The sequence below is a fragment of the Phyllobates terribilis genome, unplaced genomic scaffold, assembly GCF_046119375.1.
Source record: "Phyllobates terribilis strain yellow unplaced genomic scaffold, ASM4611937v1 Scaffold_7__3_contigs__length_470593459, whole genome shotgun sequence".
Taxonomy (NCBI): Eukaryota; Metazoa; Chordata; class Amphibia; order Anura; family Dendrobatidae; genus Phyllobates; species Phyllobates terribilis.
The window spans coordinates 12,948,221-12,975,617 of NW_027362767.1; the positions used below are offsets into that span (position 1 = coordinate 12,948,221).

Genomic DNA, 27,397 nt, shown 5'->3' on the forward strand with positions numbered 1-27,397 from the left:
CAACCTGTATTATATTCCAGAGCTGCACTCACTATTCTGCTGGTGCAGTCACTGTGTACATACATTACATTACTGATCCTGAGTTACATCCTGTATTATACCCCAGAGCAGCACTCACTATTCTGCTGGTGCAGTCACTGTGTACATACATTACATTACTGATCCTGAGTTACCTCCTGTATTATACTCCAGAGCTGCACTCACTATTCTGCTGGTGGAGTCACTGTGTACATACATTACATTACTGATCCTGAGTTATATCCTGTATTATACTCCAGAGCTGCACTCACTATTCTGCTGGTGCAGTCACTGTGTACATACATTACATTACTGATCCTGAGTTACATCCTGTATTATACTCCAGAGCTGCACTCACTATTCTGCTGGTGCAGTCTCTGTGTACATACATTACATTACTGATCCTGAGTTACATCCTGTACTATACTCCAGAGCTGCACTCACTATTCTGCTGGTGCAGTCTCTGTGTACATACATTACATTACTGATCCTGAGTTATATCCTGTATTATACTCCAGAGCTGCACTCACTATTCTGCTGGTGCAGTCACTGTGTACATACATTACATTACTGATCCTGAGTTACATCCTGTATTATCCTCCAGAGCTGCACTCACTATTCTGCTGGTGCAGTCACTGTGTGCATACATTACATTACTGATCCTGAGTTACCTCCTGTATTACACTCCAGAGCTGCACTCACTATTCTGCTGGTGCAGTCTCTGTGTACATACATTACATTACTGATCCTGAGTTACATCCTGTATTATACTCCAGAGCTGCACTCACTATTCTGCTGGTGTAGTCACTGTGTACATACATTACATTACTGATCCTGAGTTATATTCTTTATTATACTCCAGAGCTGCACTCACTATTCGGCTGGTACAGTCTCTGTGTACATACATTACATTACTGATCCTGAGTTACATCCTGTATTATACTCCAGAGCTGCACTCACTATTCTGCTGGTGCAGTCACTGTGTACATACATTACTGATCCTGAGTTACATCCTGTATTATACTCCAGAGCTGCACTCACTATTCTGCTGGTGCAGTCTCTGTGTACATACATTACATTACTGATCCTGAGTTACATCCTGTATTATACTCCAGAGCTGCACTCACTATTCTGCTGGTGCAGTCACTGTGTACATACATTACATTACTGATCCTGAGTTGCCTCCTGTATTATACTCCAGAGCTGCACTCACTATTCTGCTGGTGCAGTCACTGTGTACATACATTACATTACTGATCCTGAGTTACATCCTCTATTATACTCCAGAGCTGCACTCACTATTCTGCTGGTGCAGTCACTGTGTACATACATTACATTACTGATCCTGAGTTACATCCTGTATTATACTCCAGAGCTGCACTCACTATTCTGCTGGTGCAGTCACTGTGTACATACATTACATTACTGATCCTGAGTTACATCCTGTATTATACCCCAGAGCAGCACTCACTATTCTGCTGGTGCAGTCACTGTGTACATACATTACATTACTGATCCTGAGTTAAATCCTGTATTATACTCCAGAGCTGCACTCACTATTCTGCTGGTGCAGTCACTGTGTACATACATTACATTACTGATCCTGAGTTACATCCTGTATTATACCCCAGAGCTGCACTCACTATTCTGCTGGTGCAGTCACTGTGTACATACATTACATTACTGATCCTGAGTTACATCCTGTATTATACTCCAGAGCTGCACTCACTATTCTGCTGGTGCAGTCACTGTGTACATACATTACATTACTGATTCTGAGTTACATCCTGTATTATACTCCAGAGCTGCACTCACTATTCTGCTGGTGCAGTCACTGTGTACATACATTACATTACTGATCCTGAGTTACATCCTGTATTATACTCCAGAGCTGCACTCACTATTCTGCTGGTGCAGTCACTGTGTACATACATTACATTACTGATCCTGAGTTACATCCTGTATTATACTCCAGAGCTGCACTCACTATTCTGCTGGTGCAGTCACTGTGTACATACATTACATTACTGATCCTGAGTTACATCCTGTATTATACTCCAGAGCTGCACTCACTATTCTGCTGGTGCAGTCACTGTGTACATACATTACATTACTGATCCTGAGTTACATCCTGTATTATACTCCAGAGCTGCACTCACTATTCTGCTGGTGCAGTCACTGTGTACATACATTACATTACTGATCCTGAGTTACATCCTGTATTATACTCCAGAGCTGCACTCTCTATTCTGCTGGTGCAGTCACTGTGTACATACATTACATTACTGATCCTGAGTTACATCCTGTATTATACTCCAGAGCTGCACTCACTATTCTGCTGGTGCAGTCACTGTGTACATACATTACATTACTGATCCTGAGTTACATCCTGTATTATACTCCAGAGCTGCACTCTCTATTCTGCTGGTGCAGTCACTGTGTACATACATTACATTACTGATCCTGAGTTACATCCTGTATTATACTCCAGAGCTGCACTCACTATTCTGCTGGTGCAGTCACTGTGTACATACATTACATTACTGATCCTGAGTTACATCCTGTATTATACTCCAGAGCTGCACTCTCTATTCTGCTGGTGCAGTCACTGTGTACATACATTACATTACTGATCCTGAGTTACATCCTGTATTATACTCCAGAGCTGCACTCTCTATTCTGCTGGTGCAGTCACTGTGTACATACATTACATTACTGATCCTGAGTTACATCCTGTATTATACTCCAGAGCTGCACTCTCTATTCTGTTGGTGCAGTCACTGTGTACATACATTACATTACTGATCCTGAGTTACATCCTGTATTATACTCCAGAGCTGCACTCTCTATTCTGCTGGTGCAGTCACTGTGTACATACATTACATTACTGATCCTGAGTTACATCCTGTATTATACTCCAGAGCTGCACTCACTATTCTGCTGGTGCAGTCACTGTGTACATACATTACATTACTGATCCTGAGTTACATCCTGTATTATACTCCAGAGCTGCACTCACTATTCTGCTGGTGCAGTCACTGTGTACATACATTACATTACTGATCCTGAGTTACATCCTGTATTATACTCCAGAGCTGCACTCTCTATTCTGCTGGTGCAGTCACTGTGTACATACATTACATTACTGATCCTGAGTTACATCCTGTATTATACTCCAGAGCTGCACTCACTATTCTGCTGGTGCAGTCACTGTGTACATACATTACATTACTGATCCTGAGTTACCTCCTGTATTATACCCCAGAGCTGCACTCACTATTCTGCTGCTGCAGTCACTGTGTACATACATTACATTACTGATCCTGAGTTACATCCTGTATTATACTCCAGAGCTGCACTCACTATTCTGCTGGTGCAGTCACTGTGTTCTTACATTACATTACTGATCCTGAGTTACATCCTGTATTATACTCCAGAGCTGCACTCACTATTCTGCTGGTGCAGTCACTGTGTACATACATTACATTACTGATCCTGAGTTACATCCTGTATTATACTCCAGAGCTGCACTCACTATTCTGCTGGTGCAGTCTCTGTGTACATACATTACATTACTGATCCTGAGTTACATCCTGTACTATACTCCAGAGCTGCACTCACTATTCTGCTGGTGCAGTCTCTGTGTACATACATTACATTACTGATCCTGAGTTATATCCTGTATTATACTCCAGAGCTGCACTCACTATTCTGCTGGTGCAGTCACTGTGTACATACATTACATTACTGATCCTGAGTTACATCCTGTATTATCCTCCAGAGCTGCACTCACTATTCTGCTGGTGCAGTCACTGTGTGCATACATTACATTACTGATCCTGAGTTACCTCCTGTATTACACTCCAGAGCTGCACTCACTATTCTGCTGGTGCAGTCTCTGTGTACATACATTACATTACTGATCCTGAGTTACATCCTGTATTATACTCCAGAGCTGCACTCACTATTCTGCTGGTGTAGTCACTGTGTACATACATTACATTACTGATCCTGAGTTACATCCTGTATTATACTCCAGAGCTGCACTCACTATTCTGCTGGTGCAGTCACTGTGTACATACATTACATTACTGATCCTGAGTTACATCCTGTATTATACCCCAGAGCAGCACTCACTATTCTGCTGGTGCAGTCACTGTGTACATACATTACATTACTGATCCTGAGTTAAATCCTGTATTATACTCCAGAGCTGCACTCACTATTCTGCTGGTGCAGTCACTGTGTACATACATTACATTACTGATCCTGAGTTACATCCTGTATTATACCCCAGAGCAGCACTCACTATTCTGCTGGTGCAGTCACTGTGTACATACATTACATTACTGATCCTGAGTTAAATCCTGTATTATACTCCAGAGCTGCACTCACTATTCTGCTGGTGCAGTCACTGTGTACATACATTACATTACTGATCCTGAGTTACATCCTGTATTATACCCCAGAGCTGCACTCACTATTCTGCTGGTGCAGTCACTGTGTACATACATTACATTACTGATCCTGAGTTACATCCTGTATTATACTCCAGAGCTGCACTCACTATTCTGCTGGTGCAGTCACTGTGTACATACATTACATTACTGATTCTGAGTTACATCCTGTATTATACTCCAGAGCTGCACTCACTATTCTGCTGGTGCAGTCACTGTGTACATACATTACATTACTGATCCTGAGTTACATCCTGTATTATACTCCAGAGCTGCACTCACTATTCTGCTGGTGCAGTCACTGTGTACATACATTACATTACTGATCCTGAGTTACATCCTGTATTATACTCCAGAGCTGCACTCACTATTCTGCTGGTGCAGTCACTGTGTACATACATTACATTACTGATCCTGAGTTACATCCTGTATTATACTCCAGAGCTGCACTCACTATTCTGCTGGTGCAGTCACTGTGTACATACATTACATTACTGATCCTGAGTTACATCCTATATTATACTCCAGAGCTGCACTCACTATTCTGCTGGTGCAGTCACTGTGTACATACATTACATTACTGATCCTGAGTTACATCCTGTATTATACTCCAGAGCTGCACTCTCTATTCTGCTGGTGCAGTCACTGTGTACATACATTACATTACTGATCCTGAGTTACATCCTGTATTATACTCCAGAGCTGCACTCACTATTCTGCTGGTGCAGTCACTGTGTACATACATTACATTACTGATCCTGAGTTACATCCTGTATTATACTCCAGAGCAGCACTCACTATTCTGCTGGTGCAGTCACTGTGTACATACATTACATTACTGATCCTGAGTTACATCCTGTATTATACTCCAGAGCTGCACTCTCTATTCTGCTGGTGCAGTCACTGTGTACATACATTACATTACTGATCCTGAGTTACATCCTGTATTATACTCCAGAGCTGCACTCACTATTCTGCTGGTGCAGTCACTGTGTACATACATTACATTACTGATCCTGAGTTACCTCCTGTATTATACTCCAGAGCTGCACTCTCTATTCTGCTGGTGCAGTCACTGTGTACATACATTACATTACTGATCCTGAGTTACATCCTGTATTATACTCCAGAGCTGCACTCACTATTCTGCTGGTGCAGTCACTGTGTACATACATTACATTACTGATCCTGAGTTACATCCTGTATTATACTCCAGAGCTGCACTCTCTATTCTGCTGGTGCAGTCACTGTGTACATACATTACATTACTGATCCTGAGTTACATCCTGTATTATACTCCAGAGCTGCACTCTCTATTCTGTTGGTGCAGTCACTGTGTACATACATTACATTACTGATCCTGAGTTACATCCTGTATTATACTCCAGAGCTGCACTCTCTATTCTGCTGGTGCAGTCACTGTGTACATACATTACATTACTGATCCTGAGTTACATCCTGTATTATACTCCAGAGCTGCACTCACTATTCTGCTGGTGCAGTCACTGTGTACATACATTACATTACTGATCCTGAGTTACATCCTGTATTATACTCCAGAGCTGCACTCACTATTCTGCTGTTGCAGTCACTGTGTACATACATTACATTACTGATCCTGAGTTACATCCTGTATTATACTCCAGAGCTGCACTCTCTATTCTGCTGGTGCAGTCACTGTGTACATACATTACATTACTGATCCTGAGTTACATCCTGTATTATACTCCAGAGCTGCACTCACTATTCTGCTGGTGCAGTCACTGTGTACATACATTACATTACTGATCCTGAGTTACATCCTGTATTATACCCCAGAGCTGCACTCACTATTCTGCTGCTGCAGTCACTGTGTACATACATTACATTACTGATCCTGAGTTACATCCTGTATTATACTCCAGAGCTGCACTCACTATTCTGCTGGTGCAGTCACTGTGTTCTTACATTACATTACTGATCCTGAGTTACATCCTGTATTATACTCCAGAGCTGCACTCACTATTCTGCTGGTGCAGTCACTGTGTACATACATTACATTACTGATCCTGAGTTACATCCTGTATTATACTCCAGAGCTGCACTCGCTATTCTGCTGGTCCAGCCGCTCTCTCTCTCCTCACACACATATTATACATATATACACAATAATAACTACCTACACTGTGACATCTGGTCCGGTTACCAAACAAATAATAACAATATAATAAACAATAACCGACAAATTATATACAAACTAATATATACATTATTTTTTTCTTTTTTTTTTTTTTAATAAATAAAATAAAATAAATACTAACTATACAAATATATACAAGACAAAACAAAACCCCCCACACTGGAGCCCACCAGTCCCTCCCCGGCACTGACCTGAGAGCTGCTCCTGCGTCTCATGCCTCAGTCCATGTCCAACGTCCATAGGCCAGATCAGGCAGTGCCAGTTTTTCACCCAAATAACCAGTGTCCCACAAGATGAACCCACCTCCCCCCTTTTCCCTCCACCCAACCTAACACCTCCACCCAAACCCATATATACAATATATACAGAAACAAACAATACAATAACCACAACTGACAAAGCCCAAGTTCGGCGCCTGCAGCCCTACATCACTGTCTACTGATCAATAAAACAAAAATCTATGGTGTCAGCAGCAGCCCACCACCAGGAGAGGAGACGACCAGACTAGGGCACACTAAAAGAAAAGCCCCTCCAGAGGAGAGCGGCCCTCCGTGTACCCAGTCTCTCATACTCCAGAGAACGCACCTTCACCAGGTCACCGAGTATGGTCCTAAACACATCGTCCACTGGGAGGATTTTCCGCTGCGTCGATACTAAGCACCGTGCGTTCCACGTGTGATACCTAACCACTGCGCTAACTAGAAATAAGGTGCAGCGGTCCCGACCACCCAGGTCCCCGAATGCTCCATAGGCCCATTCCGCATAAGAGAGACCGGCCAGCCGGGGCCAGCCAATGGAGGCGCCCACCCTGTTGTACACCTCTGTGTTAAAGGGACAACAAAGCAGGAAGTGGTCCATGCTTTCAAGCATGGTACCACAATGCTCCCGAGGACAGTTCCTGTCCTCAGAGCTCCTACACTTCAGATTGTCCCTCACACACAGTTTCCCATGGAAGCAGCGCCAAGCCAAGTCCCAAACCTTCGAGGGGATCCTGATAGAATTCAAAAGATGCAGACCCACCCCAAGATCCCGACTTGGGCAATCCCTGAGCGCCAGAGGCCTCTGAAAATGGGTCAACAGAACCCTTTTGTCAAGGAGCTTCCTTGGCAGAGTCCTGACCTCCCACATTCCCAGACCCCACCGGCGAATTACCTTCAGAACCACGGTAGCGTAAGCCGGGAGATGTCCATGCGGTGTGCGGAGATCCTTCACTTGCCCTCCTGTCTCCCATTCCTGGAAGAAAGGCTGAAACCATCCCTTACAGGAGAATACCCACGGAGGAGCCCTCTCTTTCCAGAGGTCTGCAATATTGATCTTAATAAAGGTATTTGTAGTGCCGGCGTCCCTGCCCTCTGCTAGGCAGGGACGCTGTTCCCCTCACCTCTCTGCTCCGTGCCCGGCGTCCTCCTCCCGCTCTGCTGGCAGCGCGCGCTCCTTCCCGGCCACTGTGCTTAGGGCGCGCGCGCTCTCCCTCCCTCTTAAAGGGGCCGCGCGCCGTCCTAAGGAGTCCCCGGCCAATGGCCGGAGGACTTCACCATATATAAGGCACCTCCTCCAAAATGGAGGTGCCCGAGCAATGTTGTTGCACTGTTCACTACTCTGCTTCAGCCCTCAGGTCCCGTTGCCAGTTACCTGCCAGATACCTGCCAGATTCCTGTCAGCTTGCTGTCTTATTCCTGCCTGATATTCTGCTACCTGCCTGCTAGCCTGAGGTCCGACGGTCTGCCTTACTACTCCTGTCAGTCTGTCTAAGGACCAGCTTGCCCGCTCACCTGGGAGCGCACATCAGCTACCTGCCTGCTTGCCTGAGGTCCGACGGTCTGCCTTCCAACTCCTGTCAGTCTGTCTAAGGACCAGCTTGCCCGCTCACCTGGGAGCGCACATCTGCTATCTGCCTGCTAGCCTACCTGGAGGCTCCGCCGTCACGTGCTGTGACCACCTGCCTGTCCAGTGACTCCTGCCCGCTCACCTGGGAGCGCTCATCTGCTGCCTGTCTCCTAGCCTACCTGGAGGCTCTGCCGTCACGTGCTGTGACCACCCGCCTGTCCAGAGACTTCTGCCCGCTCACCTGGGAGCGCTCATCTGCCGCCTGTCTGTTGGTCTTCCTGGAGGCTCCGCCGTCACATGCCGTGACCACCCGTTTATCCAGAGACTCTCGCCTGCTCACCTGGGAGCTCACGTCTACCATCAGCCGCCACAGGTCGTACCAACCCTTTACCCAGAGACTGCCCCGGTCACTTGCCGTGACCATCTGCCCGTTCATCCAGAGACTGCCCCAGTCACTTGCCGTGACCATCTGCCCATTCATCCAGAGACTGCCCCGGTCACTTGCCGTGACCATGTGCCCGTTCATCCAGAGACTGCCCCGGTCACTTGCCGTGACCTCCTGCCCGTTCTTCCAGAGACTGTCCCGGTCATCTGCTGTGACTGCCTGCCTGGTTGCCACCCGCTCCCTTACAAGGACCGCCCCCTTGTATAGTAGCTCAGAGGTTCCGCCTCCCAGACCCGTTACAGTATTCACAAGGAATACCACAGGGTTGACCATACCCAACCCTCCTAGTCTCCTCGTACGGTAAGTAACCTCCCTCTTGACCAGGTTCAGTCTATTCCTCCATAACAGTTGAAAGAACAAACTGTAGACCCGAGTCCAGAGAGGCTCCGGCAAGATGCACACACTGCCCAGATAGATCAGCAAAGGGAGCAGGTAAGTTTTGATCAGGTTTACCCTTTCCCTTAGGGTCAAAGACCAACCCTTCCATTGGTTCACCTTCTGAGTGGCGATCTCTAGCCTGCTGTCCCAATTTTGTTTGGGGTAATCCCCCTGGCCAAATTCGATGCCAAGAACTTTTGCAGAGACTTTGGGTTCTGGAAGGGTGTCCGGGAGATCAAAACCAGGATCTCCTCCTCCCAGCCAGAGACTCTCACACTTATCCCGGTTGATCTTAGACCCGGATGCCTCCGAGTAGCGATTTACCTCTGACATCAGCCATTCTGCCTCCCCATCAGAGGCAACAAAAACGGTGACGTCATCGGCATACGCCACCACTCTCAGAGTGGCTTCCGGTGCTGCCCGGTCCATCCCGATCCCAGCCAACGGTCCACGCTCCACCCTCCTAAGAAGTGGGTCAATCGAAAACGCGTACAGTAGCGGGCTCAAGGGACCACCCTGGCGAACACCACACCCAACCTCAAAAGAGCTGCAAATCCAACCGTTCACAAGCGGGAAACTCTCTGCCCCAGAGTACAAGGTCTTAAGCCAATCAACGAACCCCCCCGGCAGGCCATACCTCAGAAGGACAGACCAGAGGTACTCATGATTAACCCGATCAAACGCTTTTGCCTGGTCCAATGACAGCATGTACCCCTTCCAGTGGCCAGCCCTCCCCTGCTCCACCGCCTCTCGGACACAGAGCACAGCACTAATCGTACTGCGGCCCGGAACAGAGCAATGCTGGGCCCCCGAAAGGAGCTGGGGTGCAAATTTCACCAGCCGATTAAACAGCACCTTTGCCAAAACCTTCCTGTCTGCATTGAGAAGCGCTATGGGACGCCAATTCTCAATGCAAGATGGGTCCTTACCCTTTGACAAGATGATCAGGGCAGACCTCCTCATTGACTTTGGCAGAGTGCCCGAGGAAAGACACTCATTGAATACCTCATTCAAGAGGGGAACCAAGGCGTCCTTAAAGGTCTTATAGAATTCAGATGTTAAGCCATCCGGACCGGGAGATTTCTTCAGGGCAAGCCCTTCAATCGCCAACTTAACTTCCTCTTCCCTGATCATCTCTGTCAAAACGCCAAAAGAGGGGTCTACCCCTGGTTCGGGGACAGCTTCAGCCAGAAAAGCCGATATCTCATTCCATCCCAGATCCCTCTTCCCCAAGAGGTGCGAGTAGAAGGATCTGACGACCTCCAGGATCCCTGATCTGGATCTTTTCAGGGACCCCGCAGTGTCAACCAGTCCTGTAACAACTTTACTATTCACTGACATCTTGCAGTTTCTGTAAGGGTCGGGCGAGCGGTACTTCCCGTAATCCCTCTCAAAAACCAAAGATGCGTGTCTATCATACTGACACCTCATTAGCAAAGATTTCACTCTGGAGATCTCCTCGCGGCTACCTCCAGTTGAGACAAGATGCTCGAGTTTCCTCCTCAGGAGCTGATACAGGCGGTACCTGTCCAGGCTCCTGAGGCTCGAGAGCTGGCGGAAGAATCTTGCCACCCTTTTCTTAAACATCTCCCACCACTCTGACTTACTACTACAAAGATCCAGTAAGGGTACCTGGCTCTGAAGAAAATCCTCAAAGGACTGTCTTATCTCCGCTTCTTCCAAGAGAGACGAATTGAGCCTCCAAAAGCCTCTTCCCATCCGGGGGGTCTCTGTAACATTCAGGGAAAACAAAATCAAACAGTGATCGGAGAACTCCACCTCAACAACAGATACTGCTGAAGAGATGGCTTCCTCCTTTAAATAAAACCTGTCTATCCTGGACCTACAGTTACCTCTATGATAGGTGAACCCCTCGTGGCCTGCGGTGTGCCGGATGTGGACATCCACCAGGCGAGCCTCACTAGCTATACTATTAAGGGCGACGCTATCATAAGTCAGCTTGTCTCTAGAACCTCCTCTATCCCGGGGCCTCGTGACAGTGTTGAAGTCCCCTCCAAAGACGACCTGCCGACTCGTAAAAAGGTACGGCTTGATCCTCATAAAGAGACACTTCCGGTCCCACTTAGATTGGGGACCATAAATGTTAATGAGCCGAAGCTCCTGTCCCTTCATGAGGACATCTAATATCAGGCACCTCCCCATTTCTAACTCAATAACCCGTCGGCATTCTACCGGTGCGGTAAAAAGGACCGCCACTCCGCTATACGGCTCGGCCGCAAGAGACCAATAGGAGGGCCCGAGTCTCCACTCCCTCTTAACTATAAACACCTCTGCCATATTTGGCAGCCTGGTCTCTTGCAAAAAGAAAATGTCAGCTTCAACCCGGCTGAGAAAATCAAAGGCCGCAAATCTAGCCATGTTTGACTTAATGCTGGCGACATTAATGGACGCCAGCGTCAACGGAGTGGGTACCGCCATCATTGGTGATTGAGTTAGATGGCTTTCTTCTTCCCACTCCCCTTATCCTCTGCCTCAGAGGAGGAATCCTTCCCCCTCTTTAATGACACAGAGATGTCCATTCCCACATTTTTCCTTCTTTTTTCGTCCTCGTCTCCGGACTCTGGGCCAGTCCCTCCCCCCAAGGACCTTGCATCCCCAGGAGAAGGAGACTCGGCGCCCCCTGTAAGCTCCGCTGAAGCCGGAACCTCACCCTCGGCCTCCTCCTCAGAGGAAGAGATGTTACCAAGGGCTTGGAACCGGTTAGAAAGACCAACTAGAGGGGAGTCGGTTTTACCTTCCTTAGGTACCTTGGTCAGAGCGGGAGAAGATGTTTTATCTCCCTTCTTTTTCTTCTTTTTGGTGCCGAGCTTACGCTTGTTCTCTAGCCACCGCTTATTATCCTCGTCCATACTTTCATAATGGGAGGATTCTGAAGCAGAGGCAGTTTCCTCCCTGTGGATCCTCCTGACCTCCTCATCCAACTCATCATCCCTCGGGGCCTCAGCAGCAAGACTGGCATCCAGGACAGGGGCTGCCCCGGTAGTCTGGGGCTCGCCCCGCTCCCTCTCCTGTCTGCGCTTGTCTAGACGCCTCAGCTGGGCAGGCGTCTTTTTATTGCTTTTCTTCCCTGGCCCCTCAGCTCCCCCACCCCTGCTAGTCCCCTCCCCAGCAGAATCGGCCTCACGGCTTACTCCCACCGGGGTCTCGACTGCATTAGCAAAGGAGCGAGGACAACGGCTGAATGGGTGGCCTAACTCACCACACAGGTGGCACCTAATCTCCACACAAGAGGCGGCAAGATGGCCGACACCCCCACACAACGCGCATTTCTGCACGGTGCAGTTTGCACTGAAGTGTGTGGGGTCGCCGCACCTGTGACAGAGCTTCGGTTGCCCCTGGTAGAAGACCAGGATACGATCCCTACCCAGGAAGGCAGACGATGGAATGTGGGCAACCGTACCACCTGAACGCTTAAGTTTTACCATAAACGTCCACGCCCCTGACCAGATACCAAACTCATCGCGGTTTTTCTTTGGCATCTCCACCACCTCTCCATACCGACCAAGCCACGTCATGATGTCATAGCAAGAAAGCGACTCCTTACGAGTCATCACAGTTACTTTCTTGATCTGGTTTTGGCGAGACACTGCCTGAACGGCAAAGTCTCGCCAGCCGGGCTCATTTTTTGCCAACTCATAATTCGCCCAGAAGAGCTCAAGCCCCTCCGGCCGAGCAAAGCTGACATCAAACTCAGGCGTGGAATAGGGATGTATCAAGGTGTAGATGTCAATCGCCTTGAAGCCCATCCTCAGCAGGAGCTCCACAACTTTAGACCTTGGAGGACATGCATCACTGCCCTTCCACCGAAGACGGACCACATTCCTACGCACACTGCCTGGCCCGGCTGTTGGGAGGGACCACACTGTATCTCCCCCTTTTTGCTCTCGGAAGGCCCCGAGGCCATGCCTCTCTATCCAGAAGGATAGATCAACCTCTCGACCCTCTACCATTAGTGATCTCTCCCCCTTCTTTAGAGCCTCCAGAAGGCGCCGTTGCAACATGCCGTCCCCAAAGCCCGGAGACGAGGAGGATGCCCTATTTGCCCCGGAGGTGACACTGGCATAACTCCGGACAGGTGTTGCCACCCCCGGGGGGGCAACCGGACCAGTGACCACGTCAGCCCCAACAGTATCACCATTACCCACCTCCATCTCACCCTCCACCAAACCAGCAACCACACCACTAGACAATGAATTAGCCTCATTCACCCCCACCACCACATTCATTCCTGCTGGACCAGTAACAATGGTGGATGACCTTTTGACCTCCGCATCAGGCACAAGGGGCTCAGTCACCTCCATAGAACTGGAGGCGACCTCACCCCCGGTCTTATGTGTGCCCTCCACATCATCGGTCGGTAATTTCCGCTGTTTGGCATTTGGTATAATGTGCCGCTGATCTCTAGCTGCAGTTAGGCGCCGCTGATCTTTAGCATCAGGATCTTCCGGACCAGCGATGCCAACACAAAATAGCACTTTCGTGGGAGGACCGGAACGCTCAGCCCCAACTGCCCCCTCACACTGCCGTCGCTTCTCAACTAAGTGATCAGCGGCAACAGCATTCAGAGGTGCCGAGGCTACCGGAGCTGCCCCCGACACCGGGCTGCTCCCCCCTCCCACTGAGGAGCGCACCACAGCATCGTGGCCTGATGGAACGCCCGCCGCCGGGCCGCCCTCACTGTCCAGCCTCTCGGCTGATGCACCTCCTGCTGCGTCCCCACTACTACAAGCAGAGACGGAGCTCTGCGCCTCACTACCGCGCTCTGTAATCTCCCCGCGCCTCTGCACCGGATCCACAGCAGAACCCGGGCTGGGCTGGGCAACGGGGCTTATACAGCGAGCTGAGCCTGTCGCCGACTCAGGTGGTACAGGGAGGGGGGCATATACGTATCTTACCGCCTCCTGCAGCTTTGGCTTGGTCTTCTTTGCCTTTTTGTGGCCCCCAGGTGCCTCTTCTGGTAGATCGTCACCAAGATGGAAGTTTTGGAGGCACACTGGGGACTCCAGGAGCTTAATCTCCGCCATTAGCGCCCCTCCCTGGCCGCTGCTGTCACTGTCCTCCCCAGAGCCGGCAGAACTGCGACCGGATGTCACTGTCGCCTGTCCTGCAGGGAGCTCGCTGCACGTGGCCTGCGGGTGACTTTGCAGGCTGCCAGGTGGGGCTTCCTGCTGGTCATCATCACTCTCATCATCCACCTGGCTCTCAGGCTGCAGCCCTATCTGCCTTTGCTCTCTGGTATCAGCCATTTCTCTGTAGCGGTCTTCATTTATAAGTTTTTCTTTGAAAGGACCACTCTGCTCCCTGATGGTGGCTTTCCTAAGTTCCAGGCGTTGAATTTCACTGCTCAGTCTTTTTACCTCGGCTTGGAGTTTTGCCTTCCTTGGTTTGGAGGCCCCCGCAGCTTTGGCGCTTGTGCAGCGCAGCTCCTCCCGGAGCCTCCTGATGAGCTTACTGGCATCTTCATACTCACGGAGGCGGATCATGACCCGGGAGGCATAGGTGGACACAGACTCCCGGGTTCCCTGCAGCGCCCAACCCCCCTCAGGGAGGTCGGCCTCACCTCCGTGAGCACTCCGCTTTCCTCCGGAAGGAGCACCATCATGCACGCTGCTGTCAGGCTTTACCTCCATGCTGGAAGCCTTGCGGCTTCTAGGGGTCTCCACAATCCCGGGAGGAGTAGGAGCCACATTGCTGCGACTCCTGGTGCAGCGTCTCACCCCCGAGTCCTCTGATGTGCAGGCCGGTTGCTGGTTTCGTCTGCCCCCCGCCGGCCTGGTTCGGGAAGCAGAAGCCTGGGCCTTGGCTCCTTCACTCATCCCAGAAACCAGCTCTCCCTCCGGGAAAGAGAGAGAGCAGGTCCCCAGGTGGAGAGGTGTTGGTTCTCAGAGATCAGGAGCTCACAGCAGGATCTGCAGCCACCACACCCGTAATCACCACACTGACTAGCAGCTGATCAGAGCTGCACCCAGTATGCTGCTGGTGGAGTCACTGTGTACATACATTACATTACTGATCCTGAGTTACATCCTGTATTATACTCCAGAGCTGCACTCACTATTCTGCTGGTGCAGTCACTGTGTACATACATTACATTACTGATTATGAGTTATATCCTGTATTATACTCCAGAGCTGCACTCACTATTCTGCTGGTGCAGTCACTGTGTACATTCATTACATTACTGATCCTGAGTTACATCCTGTATTATACTCCAGAGCTGCACTCACTACTCTGCTGGTGCGGTCATTGTGTACATACATTACATTACTGATCCTGAGTTATATTGTAACATACCTGGCGGCGTCCTTGCATGGTGGTCCATCTCCCACTGTGCAAGAGGGCGCACTTGATCTCCTGTCCAGAATGTCTCTCTGGCTTCCCTCCATGCTGTCTGTTTGTGTCTGTTTCTGCTGCTTAAGGGCGGCGCCCGATCACTTCCTGCCTTTTGTACCTGCTGTGGGTCACACCCCTTGTGCGTCCTCAGCCTATTGCTGTCTGTCACTTGGTATATAGCTCAGCAGCTCCCTTCTATCCCTGCCTGAGCATAGTGTTTCCTTCAGTGTGTGCTTGCACTCTGAAGGTGCCAGGTCCCGTCTCTTGTCTCCTGCTTTTTGTATCAGTTCCCGTGTCTGAACTGAGTCCTGTATTTCTCCTGCTTTGCGGTATCAGCTCCCGTGTCTGAACTGAGTCCTTTCTGTGTTCTCTTGTCTGACCTGTCTGAACACGCTCCTTGCCTGTTCGTTCCGCCTTCTAGTGGCCGATTTCCTAGACCCGCTCCTGTGTCTGGTCTGTCCTGTCTGAACACGCTCCTTGCCTGTTCGTTCCGCCTCTCTGGGGGCCGTATTCCCAGACCCGCTCCTGTATCCCTCTGCAGTGTCGGTCTCCTCCGTACACTCAGTTCCAGTCTGAACTCTCTCCTGTCCTTTACCTGTTTTGCCTCTATGTCCGTTCCCTTCCTTTTTCTGCAGAGTCTGAACTCGTACCTAACTCCTGCTTGTTGTCTCTGCAAGTACTGTGTGAGTATCTGGCTCTGTCTTTCCCTTCCTGTCTGTTCCGTGTGAACAGAGCCCTGTCCTCCCTGCTCAGCCTTGTCCGCACTCTAGCTGTGCTTGCCTGTAACCCTCTGCCTGTATTGTTCCTTAGTCCCGGTGTGTACTGGGTCCTATCCCGCCTGTGTTCCTACCTGCTAGTGCCTCCCTGTCTACACTCTAGCTGTGCTTGTCTTTACCCCCCTGCCTGCATACCCGCCTGCCTGCATACCAGTCGTGCCTGCCTATACCCACCAGTCTGTGTGCCAGCCTACCAGCCTGTTCCTGTATTCCTCTGTGTGGGTCAACAGCCGTGTCCGGGGTCTGTCCTGGAGTAGCACCTGGTCCCTCTGCTCGGTTCCTCCTTGGTGCACTGGCGTCGTATGCCGTCGTGCGACCCTGGTCGGATCGGGTGAATACCTAGTCACGCCCCTCCAGGCATTCACTCTCCGGCACGGTCCAGTGGAATCACTACCAATCACACGCACACGCCGCTTAGCCCGGGCGTGTGCATAACATATATTCTGTATTATACTCCAGAGCTGCACTCACTATTCTGCTGGTGCAGTCACTGTGTACATACATTACATTACTGATCCTGAGTTACCTCCTGTATTATACTCCAGAGCTGCACTCACTATTCTGCTGTTGCAGTCTCTGTGTACATACATTACATTACTGATCCTGAGTTACATCCTGTATTATACCCCAGAGCTGCACTCACTATTCTGCTGGTGCAGTCACTGTGTACATACATTACATTACTGATCCTGAGTTACATCCTGTATTATACTCCAGAGCTGCACTCACTATTCTGCTGGTGCAGTCACTGTGTACATACATTACATTACTGATCCTGAGTTTCATTCTGTATTATACTCCAGAGCTGCACTCACTATTCTGCTGGTGCAGTCACTGTGTACATACATTACATTACTGATCCTGAGTTACCTCCTGTATTATACCCCAGAGCTGCACTCACTATTCTGCTGCTGCAGTCACTGTGTACATACATTACATTACTAATCCTGAGTTACATCCTTTATTATACTCCAGAGCTGCACTCACTATTCTGCTGGTGCAGTCATTGTGTACATACATTACATTACTGATCCTGAGTTACCTCCTGTATTATACCCCAGAGCTGCACTCACTATTCTGCTGCTGCAGTCACTGTGTACATACATTACATTACTAATCCTGAGTTACATCCTTTATTATACTCCAGAGCTGCACTCACTATTCTGCTGGTGCAGTCACTGTGTACATACATTACATTACTGATCCTGAGTTACCTCCTGTATTATACCCCAGAGCTGCACTCACTATTCTGCTGCTGCAGTCACTGTGTACATACATTACATTACTGATCCTGAGTTACATCCTGTATTATACTCCAGAGCTGCACTCACTATTCTGCTGGTGCAGTCACTGTGTACATACATTACATTACTGATCCTGAGTTTCATTCTGTATTATACTCCAGAGCTGCACTCCCTATTCTGCTGGTGCAGTCACTGTGTACATACATTACATTACTGATCCTGAGTTTCATTCTGTATTATACCCCAGAGCTGCACTCACTATTCTGCTGCTGCAGTCACTGTGTACATACATTACATTACTGATCCTGAGTTACATCCTGTATTATACTCCAGAGCTGCACTCACTATTCTGCTGGTGCAGTCACTGTGTACATACATTACATTACTGATCCTGAGTTACCTCCTGTATTATACCCCAGAGCTGCACTCACTATTCTGCTGCTGCAGTCACTGTGTACATACATTACATTACTGATCCTGAGTTACATCCTTTATTATACTCCAGAGCTGCACTCACTATTCTGCTGGTGCAGTCATTGTGTACATACATTACATTACTGATCCTGAGTTACCTCCTGTATTATACTCCAGAGCTGCACTCACTATTCTGCTGGTGCGGTCATTGTGTACATACATTACATTACTGATCCTGAGTTACCTCCTGTATTATACTCCAGAGCTGCACTCACTATTCTGCTGGTGCAGTCACTGTGTACATACATTACATTACTGATCCTGAGTTATATTCTTTATTATACTCCAGAGCTGCACTCACTATTCTGCTGGTGCAGTCACTGTGTACATACATTACATTACTGATCCTGAGTTAAATCCTGTATTATACTCCAGAGCTGCACTCACTATTCTGCTGGTGCGGTCATTGTGTACATACATTACATTACTGATCCTGAGTTACCTCCTGTATTATACTCCAGAGCTGCACTCACTATTCTGCTGGTGCAGTCTCTGTGTACATACATTACATTACTGATCCTGAGTTACATCCTGTATTATACTCCAGAGCTGCACTCACTATTCTGCTGGTGCAGTCACTGTGTACATACATTACATTACTGATCCTGAGTTATATTCTTTATTATACTCCAGAGCTGCACTCACTATTCTGCTGGTGCAGTCACTGTGTACATACATTACATTACTGATCCTGAGTTACATCCTGTATTAAACTCCAGAGCTGCACTCACTATTCTGCTGGTGCAGTCACTGAGTACATACATTACATTACTGATCCTGAGTTACCTCCTGTATTATACCCCAGAGCTGCACTCACTATTCTGCTGGTGGAGTCAATGAGTACATACATTACATTACTGATCCTGAGTTACATGCTGTATTATACTCCAGAGCTGCACTCACTATTCTGCTGGTGCAGTTACTGTGTACATTACATTACTGATCCTGAGTTACATCCTGTATTATACTCCAGAGCTGCACTCACTATTCTGCTGGTGCAGTCACTGTGTACATACATTACATTACTGATCCTGAGTTATATCCTGTATTATACTCCAGAGCTGCACTCACTATTCTGCTGGTGGAGTCACTGTGTACATATATTACATTACTGATCCTGAGTTATATCCTGTATTATACTCCAGAGCTGCGCTCACTATTCTACTGGTGCAGTCACTGTGTACATACATTACATTACTGATCCTGAGTTACATCCTGTATTATACTCCAGAGCTGCACTCACTATTCTGCTGGTGCAGTCACTGTGTACATTACATTACTGATCCTGAGTTATATCCTGTATTATACCCCAGAGCTGCACTCACTATTCTGCTGGTGCAGTCACTTTGTACATACATTACATTACTGATCCTGAGTTACCTCCTGTATTATACTCCAGAGCTGCACTCACTATTCTGCTGGTGCAGTCACTGTGTACATACATTACATTACTGATCCTGAGGAACATTCTGTATTATACTCCAGAGCTGCACTCTCTATTCTGCAGGTGCAGTCACTGTGTACATACATTACATTACTGATCCTGAGTTACATCCTGTATTATACTCCAGAGCTGCACTCACTATTCCGCTGGTGCAGTCACTGTGTACATACATTACATTACTGATCCTGAGTTACCTCCTGTATTATACTCCAGAGCTGCACTCACTATTCTGCTGGTGCAGTCACTGTGTACATACATTACATTGCTGATCCTGAGTTACCTCCTGTATTATACCCCAGAGCTGCACTCACTATTCTGCTGGTGCAGTTACTGTGTACATACATTACATTACTGATCCTGAGTTACCTCCTGCAATATACTCCAGAGCTGCACTCACTATTCTGCTGGTGCAATCACTGTGTACATACATTACATTACTGATCTTGAGTTACATCCTGTATTATACTCCAGAGTTGCACTCACTATTCTGCTGGTGTAGTCACTGTGTACATACATTACATTACTGAGCCTGAGTTACATCCTGTATTATACTCCAGAGCTGCACTCACTATTCTGCTGGTGCAGTTACTGTGTACATACATTACATTACTGATCCTGAGTTACATCCTGTATTATACTCCAGAGCTGCACTCACTATTCTGCTGGTGCAGTCACTGTGTACATACATTACATTACTGATCCTGAGTTACCTCCTGTATTATACTCCAGAGCTGCGCTCACTATTCTGCTGGTGCAGTCACTGTGTACATACATTACATTACTGATCCTGAGTTACATCCTGTATTATACTCCAGAGCTGCACTCACTATTCTACTGGTGCAGTCACTGTGTACATACATTACATTACTGATCCTGAGTTACATCCTGTATTATACTGCAGAGCTGCACTCACTATTCTGCTGGTGCAGTCACTGTGTACATACATTACATTACTAATCCTGAGTTACATCCTGTATTATACTCCAGTGCTGCACTCACTATTCTACTGGTGCAGTCACTGTGTACATACATTACATTACTGATCCTGAGTTACATCCTGTATTATACTGCAGAGCTGCACTCACTATTCTGCTGGTGCAGTCACTGTGTACATACATTACATTACTGATCCTGAGTTACATCCTGTATTATACTCCAGAGCTGCACTCACTATTCTGCTGGTGCAGTCACTGTGTACATACATTACATTACTGATCCTGAGTTACATGCTGTATTATACTCCAGAGCTGCACTCACTATTCTGCTGGTGCAGTTACTGTGTACATTACATTACTGATCCTGAGTTACATGCTGTATTATACTCCAGAGCTGCACAAACTATTCTGCTGGTGCAGTTACTGTGTACATTACATTACTGATCCTGAGTTACATGCTGTATTATACTCCAGAGCTGCACTCACTATTCTGCTGGTGCAGTTACTGTGTACATACATTACATTAGTGATCCTGAGTTACATCCTGTATTATACTCCAGAGCTGCACTCACTATTCTACTGGTGCAGTCACTGTGTACATACATTACATTACTGATCCTGAGTTACATCCTGTATTATACTGCAGAGCTGCACTCACTATTCTGCTGGTGCAGTCACTGTGTACATACATTACATTACTGATCCTGAGTTACATCCTGTATTATACTCCAGAGCTGCACTCACTATTCTGCTGGTGCAGTCACTGTGTACATACATTACATTACTGATCCTGAGTTATATCCTGTATTATTCTCCAGAGCTGCACTCACTATTCTGCTGGTGCAGTTACTGTGTACATCCATTACATTACTGATCCTGAGTTACCTCCTGTATTATACTCCAGAGCTGCACTCACTATTCTGCTGGTGCAGTTACTGTGTACATTACATTACTGATCCTGAGTTATATCCTGTATTATACTCCAGAGCTGCACTCACTATTCTGCTGGTGCAGTCACTGTGTACATACATTACATTACTGATCCTGAGTTATATCCTGTATTATACTACACAGCTGCACTCATTATTCTGCTGGTGCAGTTACTGTGTACATACATTACATTACTGATCCTGAGTTATATCCTGTATTATTCTCCAGAGCTGCACTCACTATTCTGCTGGTGCAGTTACTGTGTACATACATTACATTACTGATCCTGAGTTACCTCCTGTATTATACTCCAGAGCTGCACTCACTATTCTGCTGGTGCAGTTACTGTGTACATTACATTACTGATCCTGAGTTATATCCTGTATTATACTCCAGAGCTGCACTCACTATTCTGCTGGTGCAGTCACTGTGTACATACATTACATTACTGATCCTGAGTTACATCCTGTATTATACTTCAGAGCTGCACTCACTATTCTGCTGGTGCAGTCACTGTGTACATACATTACATTACTGATCCTGAGTTACATACTGTATTATACTCCAGAGCTGCACTCACTATTCTGCTGGTGCAGTTACTGTGTACATTACATTACTGATCCTGAGTTATATCCTGTATTATACTCCACAGCTGCACTCATTATTCTGCTGGTGCAGTTACTGTGTACATACATTACATTACTGATCCTGAGTTATATCCTGTATTATTCTCCAGAGCTGCACTCACTATTCTGCTGGTGCAGTTACTGTGTACATCCATTACATTACTGATCCTGAGTTACCTCCTGTATTATACTCCAGAGCTGCACTCACTATTCTGCTGGTGCAGTTACTGTGTACATTACATTACTGATCCTGAGTTACATCCTGTATTATACTCCAGAGCTGCACTCACTATTCTGCTGGTGCAGTCACTGTGTACATACATTACATTACTGATCCTGAGTTATATCCTGTATTATACTCCACAGCTGCACTCATTATTCTGCTGGTGCAGTTACTGTGTACATACATTACATTACTGATCCTGAGTTATATCCTGTATTATTCTCCAGAGCTGCACTCACTATTCTGCTGGTGCAGTTACTGTGTACATCCATTACATTACTGATCCTGAGTTACCTCCTGTATTATACTCCAGAGCTGCACTCACTATTCTGCTGGTGCAGTTACTGTGTACATTACATTACTGATCCTGAGTTATATCCTGTATTATACTCCAGAGCTGCACTCACTATTCTGCTGGTGCAGTCACTGTGTACATACATTACATTACTGATCCTGAGTTACATCCTGTATTATACTTCAGAGCTGCACTCACTATTCTGCTGGTGCAGTCACTGTGTACATACATTACATTACTGATCCTGAGTTACATACTGTATTATACTCCAGAGCTGCACTCACTATTCTGCTGGTGCAGTTACTGTGTACATTACATTACTGATCCTGAGTTATATCCTGTATTATACTCCACAGCTGCACTCATTATTCTGCTGGTGCAGTTACTGTGTACATACATTACATTACTGATCCTGAGTTATATCCTGTATTATTCTCCAGAGCTGCACTCACTATTCTGCTGGTGCAGTTACTGTGTACATCCATTACATTACTGATCCTGAGTTACCTCCTGTATTATACTCCAGAGCTGCACTCACTATTCTGCTGGTGCAGTCACTGTGTACATACATTACTGATCCTGAGTTACATCCTGTATTATACTCCAGAGCTGCACTCACTATTCTGCTGGTGCAGTCACTGTGTACATACATTACATTACTGATCCTGAGTTATATCCTGTATTATTCTCCAGAGCTGCACTCACTATTCTGCTGGTGCAGTTACTGTGTACATCCATTACATTACTGATCCTGAGTTACCTCCTGTATTATACTCCAGAGCTGCACTCACTATTCTGCTGGTGCAGTCACTGTGTACATACATTACTGATCCTGAGTTACATCCTGTATTATACTCCAGAGCTGCACTCACTATTCTGCTGGTGCAGTCACTGTGTACATACATTACATTACTGATCCTGAGTTACATCCTGTATTATACTCCAGAGCTGCACTCACTATTCTGTTGGTGCAGTCTCTGTGTACATACATTACATTACTGATCCTGAGTTACATCCTGTATTATACTCCAGAGCTGCACTCATTATTCTGCTGGTGCAGTTACTGTGTACATACATTACATTACTGATCCTGAGTTATATCCTGTATTATTCTCCAGAGCTGCACTCACTATTCTGCTGGTGCAGTTACTGTGTACATCCATTACATTACTGATCCTGAGTTACCTCCTGTATTATACTCCAGAGCTGCACTCACTATTCTGCTGGTGCAGTCACTGTGTACATACATTACTGATCCTGAGTTACATCCTGTATTATACTCCAGAGCTGCACTCACTATTCTGCTGGTGCAGTCACTGTGTACATACATTACATTACTGATCCTGAGTTACCTCCTGTATTATACTCCAGAGCTGCACTCACTATTCTGCTGGTGCAGTCACTGTGTACATACATTACATTACTGATCCTGAGTTACATCCTCTATTATACTCCAGAGCTGCACTCCCTATTCTGCTGGTGCAGTCACTGTGTACATACATTACATTACTGATCCTGAGTTATATCCTGTATTATTCTCCAGAGCTGCACTCACTATTCTGCTGGTGCAGTCACTGTGTACATACATTACATTACTGATCCTGAGTTACATCCTGTATTATACTCCAGAGCTGCACTCACTATTCTGCTGGTGCAGTCACTGTGTACATACATTACATTACTGATCCTGAGTTACCTCCTGTATTCTACTCCAGAGCTGCACTCACTATTCTGCTGGTGCAGTCACTGTGTACATACATTACATTACTGATCCTGAGTTACCTCCTGTATTATACTCCAGAGCTGCACTCACTATTCTGCTGGTGCAGTCACTGTGTACATACATTACATTACTGATCCTGAGTTACATCCTGTATTATACTCCAGAGCTGCACTCACTATTCTGCTGGTGCAGTCACTGTGTACATACATTACATTACTGATCCTGAGGTACATCCTGTATTATACTCCAGAGCTGCACTCTCTATTCTGCTGGTGCAGTTACTGTGTACATACATTACATTACTGATCCTGAGTTATATCCTGTATTACCAGGTGAGAACAATCAGAGGAATGGTATAATAGAAACAAGTCACTAGTTCTGCATTTATCACAGACTCCTGAGAAAAGATCCTGACGGAGTACTGACAGTGGGGCTGTGGCCGTACCCCCGTATATGCCTAGTTTCTCAGATGACCGCTCTCTATCTTTGGCGGACGCTGTGGATAGAATCCGCTGCTCCTTTATTGGGGGAGATGAGCGTGTACCATGGTACTGAATAATCGGACACATCAGCAGGTTCCCGGGACCCCTGTGTGGCCCTCACCACCTGTCAGGGCCGCGCTGTACGCCGTGTACAGTATCTGTGTTGCAGACGCTGTATGTTGGTGCTGTACAGACACCAGAAATTAGTATATACAATCACTGTGTAATAATCTGCAGCTTTATGGACCCTTAATCCTCGGCGTACCCCTCTACTAATGATGTTACATTGATTTCATGAAGTTTGGAAGTTATCATATTTCTAGTGGTTCAAAAACAAAAGACTAAACTGTAATAATCTGCAGATCGCTGGAGAAGACAGTGGTGTAATAATCTGCAGATCGCTGGAGAAGACAGTGGTGTAATAATCTGCAGATCTCTGGAGAAGACAGTGGTGTAATAATCTGCAGATCTCTGGAGAAGACAGTGGTGTAATAATCTGCAGATCTCTGGAGAGGTCAGTGTTGTAATAATCTGCAGATCTCTGGAGAGGTCAGTGTTGTAATAATCTGCAGATCTCTGGAGAGGTCAGTGTTGTAATAATCTGCAGGTCTCCTGGTTATCTCTGCTATTAACCCTGTGTGATCCTTACCTGCGGTTCAGTCGTACCGTGAGTCGCGGTGCGGAGAATCCACAGCGTCTTATGTGTCGGTGGTGACAGCTGAGTGGATGTGGGGTGTGAAATAACTGGGACTTGATATGTGTGGGCGTACAGAACTGAATCTCCAGCCTGCACCTCACACTGAGCGTGCGCTGCGAGGGCTCACACTGTACAGATACACTGTGATTACACCACCCCAGGACTGTACACTGCGGGGGGCTCACACTGTACAGATACACTGTGATTACACCACCCCAGGACTGTACACTGCGGGGGGCTCACACTGTACAGATACACTGTGATTACACCACCCCAGGACTGTACACTGCGGGGGGCTCACACTGTACAGATACACTGTGATTACACCACCCCAGGACTGTGCACTGCGGGGGGCTCACACTGTACAGATACACTGTGATTACACCACCCCAGGACTGTACACTGCGGGGGGCTCACACTGTACAGATACACTGTGATTACACCACCCCAGGACTGTACACTGCGGGGGGCTCACACTGTACAGATACACTGTGATTACACCACCCCAGGACTGTACACTGCGGGGGGCTCACACTGTACAGATACACTGTGATTACACCACCCCAGGACTGTACACTGCGGGGGGCTCACACTGTACAGATACACTGTGATTACACCACCCCAGGATAGTACACTGCGGGGGGCTCATACTGTACAGATACACTGTGATTACACCACCCCAGGACTGTACACTGCGGGGGGCTCATACTGTACAGATACACTGTGATTACACCACCCCAGGATAGTACACTGCGGGGGGCTCATACTGTACAGATACACTGTGATTACACCACCCCAGGATAGTACACTGCGGGGGGCTCATACTGTACAGATACACTGTGATTACACCACCCCAGGATAGTACACTGCGGGGGGCTCATACTGTACAGATACACTGTGATTACACCACCCCAGGACAGTACACTGCGGGGGGCTCATACTGTACAGATACACTGTGATTACACCACCCCAGGATAGTACACTGCGGGGGGCTCACACTGTACAGATACACTGTGATTACACCACCCCAGGCTGTACACTGCGGGGGCTCACACTGTACAGATACACTGTGATTACACCACCCCAGGCTGTACACTGCGGGGGCTCACACTGTACAGATACACTGTGATTACACCACCCCAGGACTGTACACTGCGGGGGGCTCACACTGTACAGATACACTGTGATTACACCACCCCAGGGCAGTACACTGTAAGAGGCTCACACTGTACAGATACACTGTGATTACACCACCCCAGGACTGTACACTGCGGGGGGCTCACACTGTACAGATACACTGTGATTACACCACCCCAGGACTGTACACTGCGGGGGGCTCACACTGTACAGATACACTGTGATTACACCACCCCAGGACTGTACACTGCGGGGGGCTCACACTGTACAGATACACTGTGATTACACCACCCCAGGACTGTGCACTGCGGGGGGCTCACACTGTACAGATACACTGTGATTACACCACCCCAGGACTGTACACTGCGGGGGGCTCACACTGTACAGATACACTGTGATTACACCACCCCAGGACTGTACACTGCGGGGGGCTCACACTGTACAGATACACTGTGATTACACCACCCCAGGACTGTACACTGCGGGGGGCTCACACTGTACAGATACACTGTGATTACACCACCCCAGGACTGTACACTGCGGGGGGCTCACACTGTACAGATACACTGTGATTACACCACCCCAGGACTGTACACTGCGGGGGGCTCATACTGTACAGATACACTGTGATTACACCACCCCAGGATAGTACACTGCGGGGGGCTCATACTGTACAGATACACTGTGATTACACCACCCCAGGACAGTACACTGCGGGGGGCTCATACTGTACAGATACACTGTGATTACACC

At 47.6% G+C, this 27,397-nt stretch overlaps 1 protein-coding gene across 2 annotated transcripts in view; it reads right to left on the bottom strand.

Annotated features, from left to right (window-relative positions):
• Positions 1 to 25,590, bottom strand: part of STON2 (stonin 2) — a 279,054-nt gene extending 253,464 nt beyond the window's left edge. Inside the window, exon 1 of one of the 2 annotated variants that reach the window (XM_073638157.1) lies at positions 25,460 to 25,590. The gene's annotated coding sequence lies outside the window, so the exon portion shown is untranslated. The remainder of the gene's footprint in view (positions 1 to 25,459) is intronic. The other variant, XM_073638160.1, reaches the window with a different exon arrangement.
• Between the last annotated feature and the right edge of the window lie 1,807 nt (positions 25,591 to 27,397).